At 34.3% G+C, this 11,961-nt stretch overlaps 1 protein-coding gene and 1 long non-coding RNA gene across 10 annotated transcripts in view; one reads left to right on the top strand and one right to left on the bottom strand.

Moving 5' to 3' along the window:
- LOC128266442 (maternal protein pumilio) overlaps positions 1-11,961 on the bottom strand; it is a 185,935-nt gene that overhangs the window by 139,078 nt on the left and 34,896 nt on the right. The gene's annotated exons all lie outside the window — the stretch shown is intronic.
- The window catches only part of LOC128266480 (uncharacterized), a 38,835-nt gene that overhangs the window by 1,472 nt on the left and 25,402 nt on the right, over positions 1-11,961 (top strand). The gene's annotated exons all lie outside the window — the stretch shown is intronic.

Raw genomic sequence — 11,961 nt, 5'->3', positions numbered from 1 at the left:
ACTCATAACAAATATCATAAACTACTACTTAAATCAAATAAAATATATCTTACAATCGAAGCAACATCAATGCTTTAAATCTCCACAAAGAGCAAATAGCTACGCTTAACAAGCCCAGAAAAGCCCCAACAAAAACCAATTGCAGTTAAGAAAGCCAATGCTTCAAGTGAAAAGGGAGAATAATTGAAGCGCATTGCAACTGGAAAGAAAATGGGTTGAAAAGAAGCTAAAATGGCATTTAAAACGAAAGTTTTTCACTGGCTAGAGATCCCAAATCCCAGGAACAGAAAGGCAAGGCAAGGCAAGGCATTCCCTCAACTTCATTGGCACCTGCTCCCTGTAGCAACATAATGGCAACTCAATTAAGCAAACCCGAGGAGTTGTTTCCTCTCCTCTCGCAACTTCTACAATTTCCATCCCAATTCAATGCTCTTCAATGGAGATGAGGAAAATGGAGGCTGGCTAGCTGCTCAATGGCTGGGCATTTCCTGTTTCCTACTACACGCCACACAACTAAGCGCCACTTCCTCTTAATGCCTTCCAACAAAAGAAGCGATGGGGAAATAGAGAGAATAAAAACACCATTGAAGAAAAATTAAAACTGCACAAAATGTCCGGAATGGAGAATGGAGTTGACAAACACACACACACACAAGCCGGCGAACACAAAAACCGGAAATGATAGAGAATGATTTAATGTTGCAAGGGGAAGGGGAAGAGAAAAAGAATTTGCTGAGGGAAGGCAGGGCCAATAAGTCCGACTGATCATCCTCTTCTGGGGAAGACAATTTGATTGATTGTTCGGGCCAAGTCAGCAACAGGCCATAAAGCCCCGCCAATGCAAACAACATGATGGGCAAATAAATTTCTTTAGTAAATGGCATAAGGGAATTTGACATCGATGGAGGGAAAAAAAATAAGGAAGAGGATCTGATTGATGGTTCTTAAAAAATCTAAACTTGCAAATGGCTTTTTATAAGGAGAAGTAATCTACATCCAAAATTTGTACTTTTATAAGTTTTCCCTTGGCTTCCATTATCATTTCATGGTTTTAACTTTTTTCTCAATTCAACAATTTTTCATCTATTTGCTTTTCACGATTTCTCCTACGTCTAACATTTTAGTACAATCGTACATTTGTTGCTTCCCTTTTATTTCAAGCTCATCCATCCAAAAATTCAATTTCTCGCTATTAAATAAAAATCAAATATGAAATCAATACGTTTAGACCACACTTCATTTAATGGCAATATGGCACGCCTACCCATTCCATTCTATCAATTCGTTCAACGATCCATTCAACCAATAGAAATCAAAATGAAAACAAAGAAAGTAATGAGGAGAAAGGCGGGTTGAAAGGTCACAGGAGTTTTTTTTTCGGCGAAAAACAAAAAAAAACAAAAGAAAAGACAAAAGACAAAAGCAAAAACAAAAAAAAAATTAAGAGAAAATGAAACTCAAGGCTAGGCAATGTTTGATTACAATTTGTTATTTGATAATTTGAGGACTTCAAGATGTCGGAAATTGATTTTTGTAAAGACATTTTTCAAGTTCAGAGCTTGCGCTTTCGTTAAATTCCTTTTTATTTTTCTTATTTTGTTTCTTTAAATTACATGTTTTAATGTTGTATTTCAGTTGTTTTTTAAACTCAACATTTTTAGAACTTACTATTTTTTTTTTCAATCTTTTATTTATTTTTTTTTTATTAATAGTATTTAATAATATAAACATATTTTTTAATATCGTCATTATTTATTTAATTTTATAATTTAGCTTGAATTATTTACTTCTTATTTACCAGCTCGCGTCCATCTCTTTTTTTGGTAGACAATTGGGTTTTTAATCGATTTTGCACTTAACTTTTATTTTCCTTGGCAGATTTCACTTGCTTCCGTCGCTTTCCCTTGCCGCTTTTCCATCTTATCAGTACCCAGACAGAAGTCCTTTTCCTATGTCATACAGCTTTCTCCGGATTTTCCTTCTCCATTTCCCTCTTGATTCGGGCACTTGACTGTCATTGTTTACATTTACAAATTGTTCGCTTGTCCGCAAATTGCGAAGCGTTTTGTTGGTCCTTTCGCAGGTCCTGTATTTTTTCTTTTCGCTGGGCATATCTTTCAAAAATCTCTCAGCTTCGGTTTTTGGCTTCCCCTTAATTGTTGTAAACCCTCCTTTTTGCCCACTTTCTTACTCACTCAACTTCCTTATTGTTTGTTCGCGCTTGGGGGCTTCAACCAAATGTTATAGTAACAAAAGCAAATGTCGCTTTTCCTGTTTGCCATTTGCCTCCTTTTCGCACTTTCTTCTGTTTTCTTTTTTTTTTCAATCATTTAACTGCTTGCGGTTTTGGCTTTGTTTGTGTTTGTTCATCTTCAGAGTTTCTGTTGATTTATCATGATTTTTATTTGGCTACTGAGGAACATGAGCCTCCGGCGTTTTCCTATCGTTCTAAAATTGTTTGTTCATTTTGGTGGAAAGTGGTGAACCGGAGGCTAATAGGCAGCAATAGTTGATTTATTGAATGGAATCTCATATTAGTTATGACATAAAGTCAGAAATTAACTAATGTTTAAACATTCTATTGAAGTGATGTAAAACTAACTAAGAACTAAAGGGCTTTTGGCAGTCTGAACTTGTCATATGAATTGCCGTAAAATTTTTTAATATTTTTGCTTTAATGGCGAAAAGATTTTATTAATTAACTGTGATAAATTGGTAATCCCGGTGTAAGTTGTCGTATAGAAATATCATAACCAACAAAAAACATGATTTCGAGTTCAAGCATAACCTCCGATAAATGTCGCTAAATATTTAATAAAAAGTCATATTTTATTTGTATTATTAAACAGTTAGATATATTTATGCTTTTACCACAACCTTATAATAGCAAAAAATGCCAAAAACTGAACTAACGAAAAAAAAAATCGTAAAAAAAACATATTAAACATACAGATGTCAACTCGACAATAATGATTAAGAATAAACTACTTCAAGGAATTAAAAACGCTTCAAATTAAAGTACCGAACCTTAAAATGGAATGAAAAAAAAAAAATTAAGCAAAACTGTAACTCCCTATAGCTCTTAAAATATATTTTCATATTAATTTAATTTAATTTTTTCAGGAACCAATTGTCGGCAAATTTCAACGAAAATACATGACACATTTTTCGTTTGTTTCTTTTTTTCCATTTGTTATCCACTCTTTTACAAAGTGAAAGCTAGAATATTCACGCTGAATGAGTGAATGACAGGAAAGGCTAGGGATAATGCCACACATTTTTTTATGACAAAAGCTGAAATCGAAAGCACAAAAAAAATCTATTACTAGGCGGACAATGAAGGTATATCTTCTCTTACAAACTCTGTATTTTAGCGGTCAAAAGCTAAAGAGAAAAGTCTACACTGATTTTATAGCACAAATACTGTGTAGAGTTTAACTGTTGAATCAAGTTTTTAAATAAAATGTCATTTTTAGAATTAATAATAGAATATTAAAGGAATTTTATCCGGTACGTTCTGATACCTAATTTTCTTAGACAAATACTAGTATTTCAGTAGTCTAAACTCTCTTTAGGTATTTGATTTTTTTACAAAGGAATAATATTACGTCATCTTAGACCGGCATTTTCTCTTATAATCTCGTTATATGTTGCTCTTTTTTTCCCAAAGTCCAGACGCATGCGTCGAAAACGAGGGGAAAGTCTACACTCGTGAAGTGTAGAAATCTTTTGAGAAATGCTTCGGATTTTGCAACAAGTTGCTTTCGACTCCATGAAAATAACAAACAGGAGAATTCGACTGATGCAGAAATTTCAAGTACTTCGTAGTACAGTAGCACATAATTGCACAAAATAGTGAAGTCAAATGGAAAATTTACCAAAAATGCAGTTAATTTGTGGCAACAGTCACAAACCAAAAGCTTACAAATAAACAGAAAGATTTAAAACATACATATAAACAGATAAAGGGAGCCAAGTGGTAGAGTAAACAACATTGGCTAGGGGCTAAATAGAAAATTTAATTCAATTAATTATGTTTTCACTTAGCAGCAAAAGGAGCGAGGAATGGGAAAGCCTGCTGTCTTGGTTGCACTGCACAATGGAAATCAAATTAAGGCAACTTGCAGGCAGCCCTCACAGAAGACAGCCAGACAGAGTGCAGCAATTGGAAAGACAGTGTATACTCTGCCTTTGGAGAGTGAACTATGCTTGCCTGATAATCACATTTGATGTGCTGTAAATCATATTACGCATACGCCTCGTGTGCCCCAAGCAAGCATGAAAATGCAGCCACCTTTCGCTGCCTGGCTTGATTGTTGTTTAACTTAATTAACTCCTTGTCTTCCATAAACATAAAAAAATGTGTAGAAGGAGCTAAATAAATTGACTTGCAATAAAAAAAAAGTAGCATAGTTTGTGGCATCTATTGGTCATTTGCAAACAACTGTACTTAGAGGAAAAATAATCATTTAAATTATTTTCCAGCTTAAAGTTTTAATTGAATAACAAAAGCAATACGATTTGAACCAACATTTTTCACTTGACACACCTTATATAATTAAATTTAGAAATTTGGGTGGGCAAAAATAGACGTTTTAATTATCTTGCTGCTTAAAGTTTCTTTTAGTTGTTGTCATACGATTTATTTTAAGCTTATCCGTTAAATATAATTGTAACTTTATTATTTATTTTTTGCTTTTTAACTTTTACTTAAACTCGCAAAAAATAAAAAAAAGCTATTTATATTTAGGTAATTAGCTTTAATTTAGGTAATACGATTCTACTTAATAGTAAATCTTGAGAATAGTTTATTTGTTAATTTGTTTTTTTGCTATTATTTTCAATAATACATTGTACATACCCCATTTATAAACTAGAGCACATAATAATCCGTCAAAATAACTTTCAACTCACCTGCAAGAAAAGAAAAAATCAAAATTAGAACTAATAGCATTTTTGTTCTACTATTAACAGCTGCATAATAATAAAGTCAAACCCCATGACCCAGAGGTCTACTTAGTTAAATCACATAGCCAAGTATTAAATTGGCAGAGTAGATAGCAACAGTTAGTAGTTAGGATAGGAAGCGTGGAACATGGAAAAGAACTGAGCAAAGAGCCGGAAAGCGAAAATAAAAATGTAAAATAAAATGCAACAGTGGAAACAAGCTGCAGCAGCTTAAAATGTGGCCAGAGGGACATGAGCCAAAAAGATAGGGGGAAAAAAAAATTGGAAAGGAGCAAAAGCGAAAAAGGACATGCAACACAAATTTTCATGTTCGACATGAATTGGGAGGACCCAAAAGGGGCAGGGGCTGGTGGTGAGGTAGCAAAGGGTCAGTGGTAAGAGCCAACAACTGAGGCGCTAACAACAAGTTAAGCCCAACAACGAGGTGCAACAGAAAACTGGAAGATAGAGCTACAGAAAACTGAAAAGAATGGGGAAAAAATGCACAAAAAAAAACTATGAAATCAACCATATGATAGTTAAACCATCTTCAACCTACAAAAAACAAATTTTTTTTATATAGTTTGTCAAAATGGTTTTGAACTACACGAAAGCTAGTTTTACTTTTAATTGTTTAAAAAAATTACTTTTAATTACTTAGTAAAATAATTAATATTCAAAAAGAATTTTTTTTTCCCTTTTTTTGCATAATTTTTTTTTAATTTATATATGGTCGTTGTGTATTATTTTTTTTATTTGGATGTTAATTACAAAGTTATAGGTTGGCTACCATTCAGAAAATCACTTTTCTTACTTTTTTTTTTTTTAATAAAAAATACATGAAACATAAAAACGCCCAAAAACATATGTATTATTTTCTGTGTGTAGTTGGGAGTAAAGGCTCGAAAGGACGGGGAATGAAGGCCGGACCGGACCAGTTGAGGTTGGTTACTGCCAGAGATATGGTCACGGCTTTGTACTGTTATTTTCCAAATGACTGAGAATTATTAAAGGGGCATTATTGCAGCTTCACGAAGCAAACATACACAGGGTAATGGGCGTGTGGACTGGTGGACTGGTTGGCTGGTGGAAATGGAGGGCTCGTTCTTCGCTGAAGGCATAACAAAGTAACCGTTAGTCATTGTCAAAGACAAGTGCATTAAATCCAACATTGTAGCCTCACTAACAAAGTGCAGATACGAAAAGGAGCGAAAAATTCCAGGAAAAGTAATAAGGGTAATAGTTCGAAAAGGAAGAGTAAACACAATAATTAACACAAATTAGCCACTGAAGAAGGACAGTTTTATGGCGACCGCAATATTCTTTATATAACAACGAGGAGCTTATAATAGGAGTTTATTCAGAATAAATACTTCTTGCTTATAAAATTCTTAAATATAAGCTTTTTTTATTATACTGTTTATATTTAGTTCTATGTAGAAACCATCTTACATAACTACGAAACCTTTTGCCATATAATTTGTATTTGTCAGACAGCTGCCTCAGATACTACTTCCATAATTAGAATAATTTTCTGCTCCCAGCTGTGGCTGCTACTACTACATCGACTGTGGGCTTATTTTCTCCCTGACAAGGCAAGGAAAATAGAGAAAAACTCACGACAAACTTTTTCCAAGGCATCCCATAAAAAATGCATGGCACAAATAGGAAATGAAGATGAAGACTTAGGGATGTTCTAACAGGGGATTCGATTGGATATATCACATAGCATCTTAATATGTTAATACAAAAAAATATATTTTAAATTACTCCATATAAACTCTGTATAAAATATGCTTCACAAATAAACTTCCAACATTAAAAAGAAAACAAACTAGAAAGAGAATTTAAAAAGCTGTATTCAAGACGAACATCCATGTATATACGAACATCTTTCGCATAATGATGCATTTTTTGCATTTCATAAATGAAACATGTGCATAAAATTAAATAAAATGAACGTGTAAGTAAACAACAACCAGCCAGAATAAAGTCAGCGAAGGAAAATAGCTTGCTATTGAAATTCATGAAATTGCTTACAGTTCTCATTCATTCATTCATCCATTCGTGGAAGTCTTTTATATTATAAAATAAATATTAATTAAATTGCAAATTATTGGATAATAAATGTATCGAATTAAGGCCACAAATAAAAAACGTGTACACAACTTAAATTAAAATTAAGTAAAATTATTTACTTAAAAATCATAAATGTTATTGAAAATCTAGAAGCCCTTTTATGGAAATGTCCGACATTCACTGAAACGACTTAATTAACTATTAAGTGCACTAAAGTCTTGTGATAGTTTGGAGTATGAAGTTCTGATAGCTATCATTACAACATCAAGTTCTCATCACTATCATTACAATGTCTTTGAGAAATCCAAACACTATCCAGTTGAACAAACTTTTTTACGATAAAGTTGTAGAAAAAAGCGAGGTACAAAAATATACAGAAAACATCAAAATGACTGACTGAAAAAGCTGACATTGGCTGTGCGTTCAGGAATGCAACTAACTTTGGAGAAGAAATGAAGAAGGGAGAATCTATAGTGAACTCCAAGTTATATGACACTGAACAGCGCAGAACAGAACAAGTCGAGTGGGAGAACAAAGAATATATAAAGTTAAATTAAATTGTAGTTTGCAAGGTAAACTTTGTCCTTTGGCGAATGAATGTCTCACCTGACTGTGATACAACAACTTCCCTCCACTTATTTTGTACATTCAATTGCTTTTTGTGCTGCGCTTCACCTCTTTTATTATTATTAAGATTTAATTAAAAATTCAAAAATTTAACGAAACATTTACAATTATTCTCACTCTATTTAGGGAATCGCAAGCTCATTAAAAATGTAAATCAAATATGTAAACAACAAAAGAGTACAGCCGCTAGACGGCGACACAATGCCACACACAAGGCAAAAAGTTTTCTCGAAAAGTTGAAAATCGCGTCGAAACTTGTTCTCAGCATCATCAAGGTGAATTTTAATGAAAAACATAATTATAATTCATGCAGATTGTACTCAGCCAACCGGAAGAGACCTCATGAGTGCAAACTTTCGGATAAACTTCAAATTGTTGTTGATGTTGTTCTTTGGTTAGTTTTACCATATTATTTGCTCTTGTTGTCTTTGGAATTAAAATGTAATTATGTCGTAAAGCAGCTGAGCATGGCATTGCATACAATTTTGGGCAAAACCAAAATCCAGACAACGTTCGAGAGCCGAGAAAGGTGTTGGCACAAATTGAGTTTGAGTTTAATAAACTTCCCAGAGGTTCATAGCCATAATTTGTGGACGGCATTGTCATGGATATTTGAATAATACATATATTTTGCACGGCGGGCGACGAGACGAAAGGCAAAGTTCAAGCTTAGTGGGGATTTGTGTTTGTGGAAAGTTAAAGCGCTTAGCAGGGCATTAATCCAAGCTGATTTAAGAAAAGAGACTAAATAAATAAATTTGACACGTTACACTGACGAGCAATGGGAAAAAATTACCATTTTTGAAATTATGATTATAACACAAAATATCACCAAAAGTGGGACACTCCCACACCAAATGCCAATTTAGGATGATGCATTAGGATGGCAAACTAAAGTGACAAAACCGAAACCCAAACAATGGTCTAGGGTGAAAATGTTGAGCTAGAAAGAGGAAAGCCAGCTCATAATTTTGATTGACAAACGTCTATCAAAAGAGTAAAAGACTAAGCGAACGCGGGCAAAAACGACGAAGCTGATGATGAAGATGTCACACAATGACAGCTGAAATGACAGCTGCTGCTGCTGCTGCACTCAATCCGGCTCCTTTGAGCCAAGTTAAGAGACCCCGGCATTCAGCATTCAGAGTGCCATTTTGAAGACGCACTCTCATTATGGCCAAAGAAATGGTAACAAAGGTCCTGCCGCCACAGCACCCAACACGACGGCAAACCAATAGAAATGTGACGCGAGTGACATTTTATCGAAAACAAAAGACCGTAAAACTGTTTTGGTTTGGCGCCCAACCGTTCACTGCACAGCGAAAAATATGAAAGTGATAGATAACCCATTTTATTAATTGCTAAAAAAAAAAAATAAACAGTTCATTCATTTATTTTACCTAAGAAAATTACAAACGAAAAATCAAATAAACATATAATTTACTAAATTTTTCATTGGAAAGATGAATAATTATTTATTGATATTTTCCTTAAATCATGTTTTGATATTACAATAAAAAACATACCATAACATAAAATTTGAAATTATCATTAGAAACTTAAGAATATTGAAAATAAAAAATCAAATAAAAATTTTAAATGGAATTAAAAACATTTATTTTTGGGTAGTAAAAATTTAAGCTTTGTAATAAATTGTCATTTTCAGTGTCGTAATGAGCTCATTGTGCCAAAGTGTCCCGAAAAGGATGCAACCACAGGCACACACACGCGCGAGACCACGACATCCTGCTCTTTATCCTTAATGAGATGCACAGATGCACCCGCGACCCAACCTTCTCACTTCATCTCTGTGATTATGTCGGGGATTACAAGTTGAATGTGTGTAAATTAGCCAGGCTCTTTGAAAAGCTTAGCTTAAACGTCACAAACATAGCGATAATGATCGGAATAATGATGACGATGACTTTGGTCTGCCAAATACAAAAGCCCACAAAAGATTACCAACCAGCAGTGCATTCATTTTCGTAGCTTTAATTAATTTCTGCGAAAAGCCTTGAAAGCGTCCTAAAACTCGGGCTGCGGACTTTTGGAGGCCTTTTAATTATGCTTTTTCATAAAACTAATGGCAAACCTAACAGAATACGTAATAGAGAAGAAAAAAAAAAAAGTGCATTGCATTTTCTTAAGTAACGTCTAAATGATTATGTAAGGCAAAACTGCAATGTTGCGCCAGCTTTTTAACGCCCCAATGGAGCGCATCGGTCTGCACCTACAAAATGCAGCGAAAAATGGAAAATAAATGGATGGGGGAAGTCGAAACCCATTGACTTAGGTTAGTGAAGATACTTTGGGTGCAGTAATTTGCACAAATATAAAGGCAAGACATTATTGTTATGCCCTGAAATCAAGTTCAGTGATTCACGAAATCGTAAAAATCAATTTCCACACGTGACAAATCAGATGGTACTGCCAAATTATTTTCTTGTCTGCGCCGAGAGTTGGCGTGTTATCCTATAAAAACATTTCCAAATGGGTATAGATTACAATCGTTAATAGTTTAACGCTATAAAATCTATAAGCTTTGACTTTTTTTTGCACGGCAGCTGAAGAAGAGAAAGAATACAAATAAAGAAACCATTAAACATCAATTTTCTGTTAACATGAAAATGAACTTCCGCTTTTTTCAGGTTTTTTGTTTTTGTTCTGCTCGAACATGCGGCAAATTTGGTTGACAATAGCCGATTGAGTGGAATAATATACAAAGCTTAATAGAATAAGAAAACACCCTTTTAATGTATAGGGTATCTATAGAAAGAATAAAGTTTCAAAACAAAAAAGCATAACAGTTAATAAATACAGATTTAAAAAACAAGTTTAAAGAAAAATCAATGATCTTTCCATAGACTTTAATAACAAACAGATAAACATTTTTGTATTAATCAGGAAGGGAGTGAAACTATCATACTCTTTCATCACCGCAGACAAAAGGAAAACTCAGCCATCAGCAAAACGCAGGAAAAAGCAACAGTCGCGGGAAACTTCCGACCAAATGTAGCGTAAATATAGAGCACGGAGTTATAGACAGCAAAGGATATAAAAAAATAGATAAAGTTTGCGTGTGACATGCAATGTTCATGGTGTGGGAGTGAAGGGATTTGTCGTTGGTTGGTCGGTTGGCCCGGAGAAATATAATATCAAGGAGATATATATTTAAATTGCAATGGAGTGAAACCCCTTTTTTCCACAGAAGCAGGGAGGTCTGAACAGAACCATTAAAGCGCACTGAATTGGAATATATACATATATACATATATAGATGTTGATTTGTGGGTGCAAGAGAAGAGTGGAAGTGCCTGCCCTGCTAAATGTGGCTGAACCTACCTCACAGGACCAGAAAACAGGTTGATTGAGCGCCCGTCTCGGAAAAATCTATGACTTTGCAGTGTCGTCAGTTTGTATGTCGCCATTTCAACTATCCCTTCTGCCGCGTGAAAATCATTTTCCATCCATACGACCCACCACGGCCCGTTGGGCACCGAAATGAAGTCAATGAAGACAACTTCAACTACTGTTGCACGCTGCTCTGTGCATTAATTATTTAGAATATGGCGACGTTGAAAAACACCCGCCTCAAAAGTATGCAATTAGTTTATGGCGTGATTGTTGACAACCGTGGCACAATTATTCCCTGATTGCCCAGAATTGATTGTGATTGTGTGTTCACAATTATTAATTGAAAATTTAAATTTTGGTTTATAAACTACACATTCCTAATGGCCATCCTAAGGCTGCTAGATAAATAAACATTGGAGAAACGTGAAAAAAAAAAATAAAGAAAAACCAAGGATTAATTACGAAGTTATTTGCAAATAAAATATTTTTCAAGAAAGAACACTGTTTTTAGTTAAAAAATTACATAAGAGTTTGATTTATTGTTCAATTTATATTTTTTATTCTAATTTGGCCAAATAAGAACCCATACTCTCCATCAATTACAGCCCCCTCCATCATTCTGCAGCATGTCCACTCAAAGGCTTCCACAACTAACCCAAAACTGTCAACATTTTATCAACTCCGATGTCTTCGCCTACTGTGTGAGTTTCGGTGGTGTACGGTGTGTGGTGTATGGTTTTCCCCACACTCTCGTCCATATAAAATTCAATGACAAACTTTTCAACACACACTCACTTAACAGACAAAGCCATTTCCCATTTTCCTCGTACCCATAGCCAAATAAAGTGTGTGCATGCGGTTTTCTTTTCCTCTACTTTTTATTTTTTGTGTGTGTGCCAGTGCTTTACATGCTTTTAGTTTAGTTAAGCTTTCTGACCAACAAAATGAGCTCAA

Source organism: Drosophila gunungcola, chromosome 3R (assembly GCF_025200985.1).
Source record: "Drosophila gunungcola strain Sukarami chromosome 3R, Dgunungcola_SK_2, whole genome shotgun sequence".
NCBI lineage: Eukaryota > Metazoa > Arthropoda > Insecta > Diptera > Drosophilidae > Drosophila > Drosophila gunungcola.
The sequence above is the reverse complement of the archived record's forward strand: the minus strand, read 5'-3'. Positions and strand labels throughout refer to the sequence as shown.